The sequence below is a fragment of the Tupaia chinensis genome, unplaced genomic scaffold (genome assembly GCF_000334495.1).
Source record: "Tupaia chinensis unplaced genomic scaffold, TupChi_1.0 Scaffold140534_1, whole genome shotgun sequence".
NCBI classification, from domain to species: Eukaryota; Metazoa; Chordata; class Mammalia; order Scandentia; family Tupaiidae; genus Tupaia; species Tupaia belangeri.
In genome coordinates this window covers 1,849,187-1,859,708 of record NW_006200409.1, presented here as the reverse complement: position 1 = coordinate 1,859,708, position 10,522 = coordinate 1,849,187, and the positions used below count along the sequence as shown (strand labels likewise).

The 10,522-nt window shown below is 45.4% G+C and overlaps 1 pseudogene; it reads left to right on the top strand.

The window, feature by feature from the left end:
• The first annotated feature begins 561 nt into the window (after window positions 1-561).
• Window positions 562-661, top strand: LOC114004948 (uncharacterized; annotated as a pseudogene).
• Window positions 662-10,522: the final 9,861 nt, after the last annotated feature.

Genomic DNA, 10,522 nt, shown 5'->3' with positions numbered 1-10,522 from the left:
ATAATAGGAGAAACAAAGCTTCACAGTCCCCCTATTCCCTGGTTTCTTCATCAACCCCTGAAGATTCCGGGAGTAAATAGCCATGTGACAGGAGCGGGTGAGGAGAATGCCTCCACAACCACCCACTGGATCCTACTCCAAGGAAGGTCCAGAGCTTGGCAATCACAAGGTGGCCTGAATTTCTCTGCATGACCAGGTCGACTACCCGGGGAAGGGGAAGGATATTATTTAGATTGATCATTTTAAATGGTTAAAATATATAGACTGAGGGACTAGCAGGTTATGTAGCGGTTGAAGTATTGGACTCTCATGTCACTGACTGTGGTTAAAGTCCCAGAGCCAACAACTTAAAAATCATTCCAGGTGTGTGCATGCATGCCCGAAATCCCAAGAGGAGAATGGAGGAGAAGGGATTATGTATGGTTATTCCCCGGGGGTGATGGTGGTGGTGAGTGATTTCTTACTTTTCTTCTCTGTGTTTGTCTTTCTCCAGTGAGCATATGAGCCCTATGACAAAAAAAAAAAAAAAGATGAAAAAGAAGCCAATCAGTGCTTGTTTTGGTAACACCTATGCACCTATACTAAAATTAGAATGACACAAAAGTTAGCATGGCCCCTATGCAAGGATGACACGCGAGTTTGTGAAACTTTCCATGCTGAGAAAGAAAAAAAAAAGAGCCAATTATAGAATACAGTTATAAAAGTAATTTTTTTAATTGTGAGAGAATAAGTTATGTGCTACTTTATAAACACATTTAAGGAACAAGGCAATACATTTAAGAGATAGGCAACATCAACTTAGATGTCCTTTTTTAAAGGCATAGCTATAAGAAAGTGGTTGTTTCCTGACCCACTCACAGCCAGTGTGACTTTCTTGTCTCAGAACACACATGTCATGTAAGACACTCAGTTGATTTTGCTTTAATTTTGATGTCACTGAGGACGGAAAATCCTGGTTCACAAAGCGGAATTATGGCAAGTGCACTTGAAAAATCCACAGTTTGCTTTACAAGAAATGTTTGACTTCTCCAAGATTCATGGAGTTAAACCATAATTTTAAGAATTTACTTTGCCACTTGGACGCTGAACTACCAGGTCTGGCGTTTCTCGAAAGTTGGCAAAGTAGATCTCCTAAGTAGCTCCAGTCAGGAGCATGGGGATCTAGGGGCAATCTGACCACAAGCATCGCGTCAAAATAGAATACAAATGCCGGTTCAAGATCCTCAGGAACATAATGCAGTATCAAGCCAGCTGGACTTCTCACGGCGACGACGCTACAGAGACAGCTGATACTACTGCAGTTTGTTCCCCATGCTTACAGAGGAAGCAATCCGAAAACTCAGTTGAAAGCTCCCAGAAGTAAAGATGGCTGTCCTGCCACCTATCGTCACAGGCCCTGCAGAACACCTGGGAAGTCCATGCATCCCAGGCTAAAGAGGACGGGGGATAAAATCAGCCAGACAGCACAGAACCAAAAAATCCCCAATACAGAGCAGTCCATGGGACAACCTCAGCAGCCAGAGCCTGGGCAGGCCTTTAATGAACCAGAACATTCTTTTTTTTTTTTTAAAGAGAGATTTTTACTATATGGTGCAAGTGCTTGCTACAGAGACAGAGAGACAAAAAGTCACCCCTCAGGGGAGAATGGCCACACCACAATCCCTTTTCCTCCATTTTCCTCTTGGGATCTTGGGCACACTTGCACACATGCCTGGTGTGAGTTTTAAGCCACCAGGTCTGGGACTCGAACTGCAGTTGACTACGTGTGAGTCCAGTGATGCAACCGTTATGCCATCTGCTGGTCCCAAATATTCTTATCCAAGTGTGCAAGCCTCAGCAATGCAAGCTCTCTGCTCCCTGCAAAATCCTCAGTCCAGTGTCCCTCACTGTCATATGTGCCTCAAGAAGGGTGTAGGGGAGCTTCTGTCAAAATCAAGAAAGAGGTTGAAAGTCTCATTTGGATCAATCCAGTGAGATCATACATCTGTCTATAAATGGAACCAGTTCAGCTGAAGTGAGAACCTAGGGCCGGGAGGTAAGGCTCACCTAGAAACTGGCAGACCCTTAAGGGAGGGCCGTGGCCAGCCACAGATCAGGAAGCTCAGGTCCATGCCGATCTCATACAGAGCTCAGAGTCTTGGGGACCCCCACAAACATTAGGGGTTGTCTAGAAAGGTCACAGGGCCTTTTACATCCGAGGAAGTCAGTAACTCATAGCTCTGGGCTCGGGAGGCTGCAGGATTCACTATGTAATAGCCCTCTCCCTTCTCACTCACTCTTTCTTCACGCACCACCTTGCCATTTGCTCGGGTGTCCCCAAGTCAGGTAAGGCCTTATTTGGTGTGGGGTGTTCCCATCACCATAGCTAAAGATCAGGCCTTTCAGAAATCTGAATGAGATCCCGGCTTCTGGCAGCTGCCAACCTGAGGAAGCTCTAATGAGAAGCCAACAGATGAATCCCCTCTGCCCTGCCCTGCCTCCAGCAAGCCTGCCGCTTCCCCACACTGTCCTCCCCATGCTGTTTCGTAAGTTTTCCTCCTAATCTCAACCTCAGTTCCTTTTTCCCATTCTTCTGAATGTTAAAGTCACGACCTTTGTGGTTTATGGGCCACCAGAGACTGAACTAAATGTGTTAGCTCGGAGTCCAAACAAGTAATAGCCAGCCAATTAAATTAATAATCCATATTGTTACAATGTTTAACCACGGCTGTTTCCTCAGCGGTCTGTTTAAATCACAGCCAAGGCCTGACCTATTAAAATGAATAACTGGAATTATGAGAAACGCCATTTAATAAACACAGCGAGGAACGCAGCACAATTGGGCATGAAATATTTATTACCACTTGAAGCGGAGAGCTGTTTGGTACTTTAAGATGGGATTAATGAACGCATTTTAATTTCTGACTCACAAAGTGGGAGGTGGGACTGGATCTGAGGGGCCTCGTGGCGGATTTCTGGAAAATCAGCGTAGGTTCTATAATCCTGTTGTGCTGGGGCTAGTTGTGTATGTGGGGGCCTCCTCCAATCCACTGCAAAAGGATAGAAATGAGCGTCAACCTCTCCTCTCAGGGACCTAGTACTTGCTCAGTAAACACTTCCTGGCTGGCCAGATGGATAGACAGGCAATAGAGAAAACGTTTTGACATCTTGGTATCCGTACTTCAGTAACACAAGACACAACACACTTCACAGTGCCTGACACAGTCAGAGGCCTCAGTACACAGTGACTGGCATTATCGTTAGGAGACCAAAGCCTGGTGAATTTACCTGAAAACCAGTTCTCACATGTGGCAACTCTTGGGGAGTCCCAGAGCTGCCCCAGGACCCAACTTCCACCCAGACTGGCCCTTTCATCTTTATGTGCACTGAAGGCCTGCTTTGAATTAAATGTTTTTGCTTTACTATTTCTGGCCCTTCTGAGAATGAATTGCTCCTTGCCCTGTTTTCCCAAGTCTCCGAGTCTGAGCCCTGCATTGGCCCTGGCACGTCCCCATCTTCCCAGGCGTAGCTGTATTTCACAGGGCCTCTTCCCTTTTCCCGGACAGTGTCAGCTCTGAAGATTTGGAAACATTGCCGTAAGTGCCGTAACGACAGTCCTGCGCAGGCCACATAAGCAGGGTGGTCGTGGGGCTCCATGCACAAGATAACGGGGCCTTCTCCACAGAGAGCTCCCAGTGGGAAAAGGAGGGCTCCGCTCCTGCCGGAACTTGCTTTCTAGAGGAACAGAGGAGCAGGCAGGGACGCCGGCCAGGTGCTGATGGAGCACACTGGACATTGTGAGGCCAGCTGGGGTGGCAGACAGGCGGGCTGTGGAGGTGCAGGAAGACAGCCTTGGTTTTCCCTTTGATGACCAGTGGGCATCTCCTGGAGACCACAGAGATAGCCCTGAGATCCGGTCACCACACCCCCAAATCCATAATTAAACCTATTGATGAAAGCAAGGCAGGCGAAGGGCGGTCTCAGTTCAGACTGGGAGAAAGCGGGGTGTCTCCGTAAAGGAAGGCAAATCCTGAGGCCGACAGGCCGTGTGGAGGCTAAGCCAGCTATCTCCCACAGGGCTGGCTGCATGGTGGAGTGCTGGACCCTGCGGCTTGAAAACATGTCAGGCACTTGTGCGTGTGTGCCCCAAATCCCCAGGAGAATGGAGGACAAGGAATTGTGGTGTGACCATCCCCCCGGATGTGTGCTCTCACTTTCTCTCCTTTCTATCTTGCTCTGTCTCTCTCTGGTGAGCACACACACCCTGTAGCAAACATTAAAAAAATAAAAATTAAATAGGTAAATCCTGGGGCCAGCAGATGAAGTAGTGGTGTTAAGGTGCTGGACTCCCACATGGCTGACCACAGTTCAAGTCCCAGACCCAGTAGCTTGAAATTCACATCAGGTACATGTGTGTGTTGCCCCAAATCCTGAGAGAACAGGCAAGGGATTGTGGCATGGCCAAACCCCCTGCAGAGTGATTTCTCGCTTTCTGTCTCTCCAGCGAGCATGCTCCCCCTATAGCAAAAATCTCTCTCTCTCAAAAAAAGGCACCGTTCACAAGCCTTCGTGCCATTTGGAGCTCTATGTTAAGTTATTCGTGTGTGCTCTCCCAATACTCTTCCCAACCATGCTACGGCCTCCATATCCCACGTCTTTTAGATGAGGCCATTTAGACATGAAGAGGGCCCGCCCTTGTGCAAGACCACCTAGAGAATAAGGAATTTCACGATTCGGAACTTGTCTGCCCTTCTCAAGCCTCTGCTCATTGCCGCGCCGTTCTCTCGCCCAGAGTGGAGCTCACAACAGCTTCCTTACATCACAGTAAGTGTATGCAGGACTGTGAGGGTGACGCTGGAGAGAGAGGAGGTCGCGGCATCCTTTCAGAGCAGGCCCGCCTCTCCCTGCTGCTGCTCTCCGTTCTGGGGGAGGCATCTTGTTGCTTCACATCCCCTTGGGTAGGGTTTTCCCTGTGCTTTTGCCTGCTGAGTACTTTGTTCCAGTGGACATCTCCTTCCTCAAACCTCCAATATACCCGTGAGGTATAACCAGAGACTTGGAGTCTTAGAAGGCAAGAGACATGGGTTCGCGGCCTGGCTCTGCCACCACTGTGCAGTGTGAACTTGGGCAAGCCACCTGTGCCTGGTCTACCTGGCAGTAAACCAGAGACTTGGAGTCTTAGAAGGCAAGAGATGTGGGTTCATGGCCTGGCTCTGCCACCACCGTGCAGTGTGAACTTGGGCAAGCCACCTGTGCCTGATCTGCCTAGTAGTACCCTGAGACGTAGCTGGATTCTCTGATCTCCAGATCTCTTCCATAATTCTTCAGATGGGCCACCATCGGATTAGAAACTCACTTCTTAGCCAGTCTGGATTGTGCTTGGAAGATGAGTTTATTCTCAGATGATGGAGTGGCTCCTGGGTGTGTCTGTGCCTGCTGTCTCCAGGATGCCAGAAGCCCAGGTCTGGCTGTATAAGTACAAGCATGAGCTTCGAGTGCGAGGCCCCACATCCCAGGTCTTTCTACGGTCCATCCTGATCAAGAGCCGCCAGCCTCCTCTGTGCTCCGTCACTCACCTGAGAATTAGGAATGGTGCAACTTGCTCTGTATTCTCCCAGGACTATTAAATCATATCATAGACGTTTAAAAGGTTAGAATGTGCTAAACAAATGTGAGTTTTCCTACATCTGCTGTTTGGGTTATTCCAAAATATAGTTCGTACTGAAAAGAAAGGTAAATTCTTGATTCTTGGTTTATTTGCCAGTTGGCAGAAAATGGTTTAGGTCCCTAGCCATCTCCAAGAATTACATATGAGAGTTTTGCTTAAATTTTTTTTAAAATAATTGATGGAGGGGGTGTGCACTCACCAGAGACAGAGAAAGAGAAAGAGAAAGGGAGGTGGAGACACTCACCAGAGACAGAGAGAGCGGAAGAGAAAGGGAGGTGGAGAAAGCATCACCCAGCAGGGTGTGATCACGCTGCAATCCCTTCTCCGTTTCTCCATCCTGTCGGGATTTGGGGCATGCACACACATGCACCTGGCATGTTTTTCAGGCCACCGGGCCTGGGACTAGAATTGCAGTCAGGCATGCGGGATCCAGCTCCTCAACTACTAGAACATGGGTTTGGCCTGACAGTTTTGTTTCAGTGATCATTATTAATTCATAGATTGTTACATGTTTGATATGCTTTGATTTAATACGGTCGTTAGTTTTTTTCTTAAACTTCCCTTATGCACCTGGCATGTTTTTCAGGCCACCGGGCCTGGGACTAGAATTGCAGTCAGGCATGCGGGATCCAGCTCCTCAACTACTAGAACATGGGTTTGGCCTGACAGTTTTGTTTCAGTGATCATTATTAATTCATAGATTGTTACATGTTTGATATGCTTTGATTTAATACGGTCGTTAGTTTTTTTCTTAAACTTCCCTTCCTTTGGCCAGTGGAGAGCCACTTCAGATTGGTCCTGTTCCTTTCACACAATTACAGAGATCTTTGATAGCTTGTGTGCTCTCTGATATACCAGTGTTCCACTCTCCTTTTGTCCCTTTAAAATAATATTGTTAGGGGTCAGCTGATGGCTTAGCAGTTATGTCACTGGATTCCCACATGGCTGACCATGGTTCAAGTCCTACACCTGGTGGCTTGAAAATCACATTGGGCATGTATGGGTGCATGCCCAAGATCTGGGAGGAAATTGGAAGAGAAGGGATTGTGGCATGGCCATCCCCCCTGAGGAGTGATTTCTCATTTTTCCTCTCACTGTCTCCGTTTCTCTCTCTCTGGTGAGCACACACACCCTAAGACAAAAACCTCTGAAACATAATAAGAAAAGGAACCAGCAGATGGTGTAATGGTTACATTGTTAGACTCCCATGTAGTTGACTTCGGTTCAAGACCCTGGCCTGGCAGCTTAAAAAACCCACACCAGGTGCATGTACATGTGTGCCCAAAATCCCTGGAGGAGAATGGAGAAGAATGGATTACAGCATGGCCATCCCCCCAGGGGATGATTCTTTCTTTCTATCTCCCTGTCTCTCTAGTGAGCACACTCACTCTATAGCAAAAATCTCTCTTAATAATAATATTAACATTAATATTAATACTATTTATTTGAAATTACTTCATATAGATAAAATATGTAATTATGTTAATATTCTTAGAAACCAAGATTTTTACCATAAAAATAAAATAAGTAGAAGCCCAGCAATTCTAGATTAGAATGGGATGTGTTGCATGAAGCCATAATGAGGTTTTATTTGCCAGCCTTTACCACTTAAATATCTAGACACAGTAACTAACCCAGCAGCAAAGAAAACACAGATTACAGTCTCTCACTACCATTTCTCACTAAAAGTAGGGCTCCTTGAATAGCGGTTGATGCTCGGTCTAGAACAAAAAATTCACACGTGGGCTTGTGTGTAAGTATAGGTGACTCGACATGTAACTTGCAGTGGTTACCCTCATGGAGTGCTACTGGCCCATGTACGTATTCACTGTGTGTACAGACGTTACAACTTATGTTCATATTTATGCTTTTCTTTCTAAGGCTCATTTTGAAATGTTGGTATTACGTTAATAGGCCCCATGGAAGCAGTTAAATAAAGCCAGAACTGAAATTTAAAGCACCAGTGTAGGTAACTTTCAGAAAATAGCACATAGGTGGGCTGGCCCTGTAGGACAGCAGTTAAGGAAGCCAGATCCCAAGCGATTGACCAATTGACCGTGGCTTGAAAAACACTCCAGACATGCAGGTGTGCATGCCCCAGATGGAAAGGAAAAATAGAGGAGAAAGGATTACAGTGTAACCACATCCACTGGGCGGGCTCACTTGTTCTCTCTCTCTCTCTCTCTCTTTCTCTCTCTGGCAAGAGTATGTACTCTCTGGAAATTTGTTTTTTTAAGTTTCTTTAAAAACAGAAAAAAAAATGATAGTAATGATGAACAAGTCCTAGTTGATCTTAATCACTCACTTTATTATGTAGATAAAGGCTTATCATTTTGTGAAAGCAGACCTCTTGAATATGACCTTGAGTCTAGCTCTACCAGTGACAGAAAGTACAGAAGACAGAGGAACATGTTACCGGTACTCTTGTGACGCTGTCAGGAGAGCCAGTATGTAGGAATCTCTATTGGATGATGACCCAGTTTATTCAATAAATGAAAGTCAAGGAAAAGAAAAAAGAGAAGGTTGGTCTGTAGACAAAAGAGACATAAGACCAAATGCCAAGGCCACGTATGTACGATATGATTCTTTATATGTAAGATATGCAGAATAGGCAAATCCACTAAGACAGAAAGTGGAATAGTTACTGCCAGGGACTGAAAAGAGAGAAGATTTGGAAATAATTACTTAAAAGTTATGTTGGCACCAGAAGATGGCATAATGGTTATGTTGCTGGACTCCCACGTAGTTGACAATGGTTCAAGTCCTGGAAAAGGCTGCTTAAAAGTCATGTGGGAGGGAACCAGCAGTTAGTGTAATGGCTATGTCGCTGAACTCCCACGTAGTCGACCGTGGTTCGCGTCCCAGACCCAGTGGCTTAAAACTCACGCCAGGCGCGTGTGCTTGCATGCCCAAGATCCCGAGAGGAGAATGGAGGAGAAGGGATTGCGGTGTGACCATCCCCTCTGGGGGGTGATTTCTCGCTTTCTGTCTCTATGTCTCGCTCTGTCTGTCTGGCGAGCGCACGTGCCCTATAGCGAAAACCTCTCAAAAAAAAAAAAAAAAAAAAAAACACACTCATGTGGGAAACGTGAATGCATGCCCAAAATCTCAAGAGGAGAATGGAGGGGAAGGGATTGCGGTGTGACCATCCCCTCTGGGGGGTGATTTCTCGCTTTCTGTCTCTATGTCTCGCTCTGTCTGTCTGGCGAGCGCACGTGCCCTATAGCAAATATCTCTATTAAGAGAAAAAAGTTATTTTGGGAGTGATGATACTTAGTATTTTTGAAATTTGCTATAGTCATGTGCACACACCAGAGAGAGAAGGTAAGCCACCAGCACAGGGACTCAAAACACAGTCAGCCATGTGGTAGTTCCACACCTTAACCACCCCGCCACCTTCTGACCCCAGTGAAAAAGTTTTGAAACTAGAGAGAGATAGTGGCTGCATGGCCCCTTAGTTCACTAAATGCCACTGGATTGTGCCCTTTCAAATGGTAATTACACATTACACATTTCCTTTGTAAAAAGTGAAGCAAGCCAGCCGTTGATGTGGTGGTTAAGAAGACTGGATCCCACACAGCCAACTGAATGGCTTGAGTCCTGGACCCAACAGCTTGAAAAACACACCAAGTACATGTGTATGTGTATGTCCAAAATCCTGAAAGGAGAATGAAAGAAAAGGGACTGTGGTATGGCCATTCCCAAAAGGAGTGATTTCTCACTTTCTCACTCTCTCTCTGACAAAGCAAAAACTAAAAAAAAAAAAAGGTCAAGTGAGACTTCGGAGACAAATCAGCTACACATGTAAGTGTGGTGTGGACTTTGTATGGAGCCTGATTGAAATAAGCCAGCTATTAAAAACAATTTAAATGTGAGGCAGAGGCCACCAGATGACATGGAACTTAAGGCAGACTTCATAGTTCAAAACCCAAACCCAGAGACTTAAAGATATGCCAGGTGTGTGTGTGTGTATATGGGGGTGTGTGTGTGCCCCAAATTCTGAGAGAATGGAGGAGAAAAGATTATAATATGGTCATTCCCCCTGGGGATGACCTGTCTCTCTCCAGGCACTGCCCTATAGCAAGATTAAATAAATAAATAAATAAATAAATAAATAAATAAATAAATAATGAGGCAACCTAAGACATCTGAACATTGACTGGGTACTTATTAGTATTTTAATAATTTTTTAAGTTTAATAATATGTGGTTAAGTAACAACCAAAAAGCGAAAGTTTTATTTATTTGTTCATTTATTCATTCCTCCATGAGCGAAGGAGACAGAAAAAGAGAGACAGAGAAGGAGTCCCCATACCGTGATCCACACCCAACTTTAGCCAGGCCGGTGTCATTGGCACAAATGCACCCAGGGTGCCCAAGGAGGTCACCAGATTTGAATCCTAAAGCCTCCCATGTTGGATCAGCCTTGCTGAGCATTGTATTATCAGTACAGCACCAGCAAGCCCTAGGAACCTCTTATATTTTAAATATTTACTGAAATTTTATGATTGATGTGATGTCTGGGATTTGTTTTAAAATAATCTGGTGTGTTTGTGTATGTGAGGAGAAGCAGAGGAAAATATTGGGTTGTCACAAAGTCATGACACATTTTTTGCATAGAAAATAAATTTCCTGAAGACCTAATATAAGTGTAACGAAATTGGCATGTGTCGGCAAAGGTTGCAGTTGGGTAAGGGCCACATGGGGGTTGTTACGACTTACGTATCTTGGAAAGTTTCCCTGATGAAGTTAAAAAATAAATTCACAAAGTTGGTCAGCTAACACTTCAGAAATAGTTAACATTAGAGAAATCCAAATTAAAATGGCAAGAACATGGGACTGGTGGCATGGTGGTTAAGGCACTGGACATTCCCAC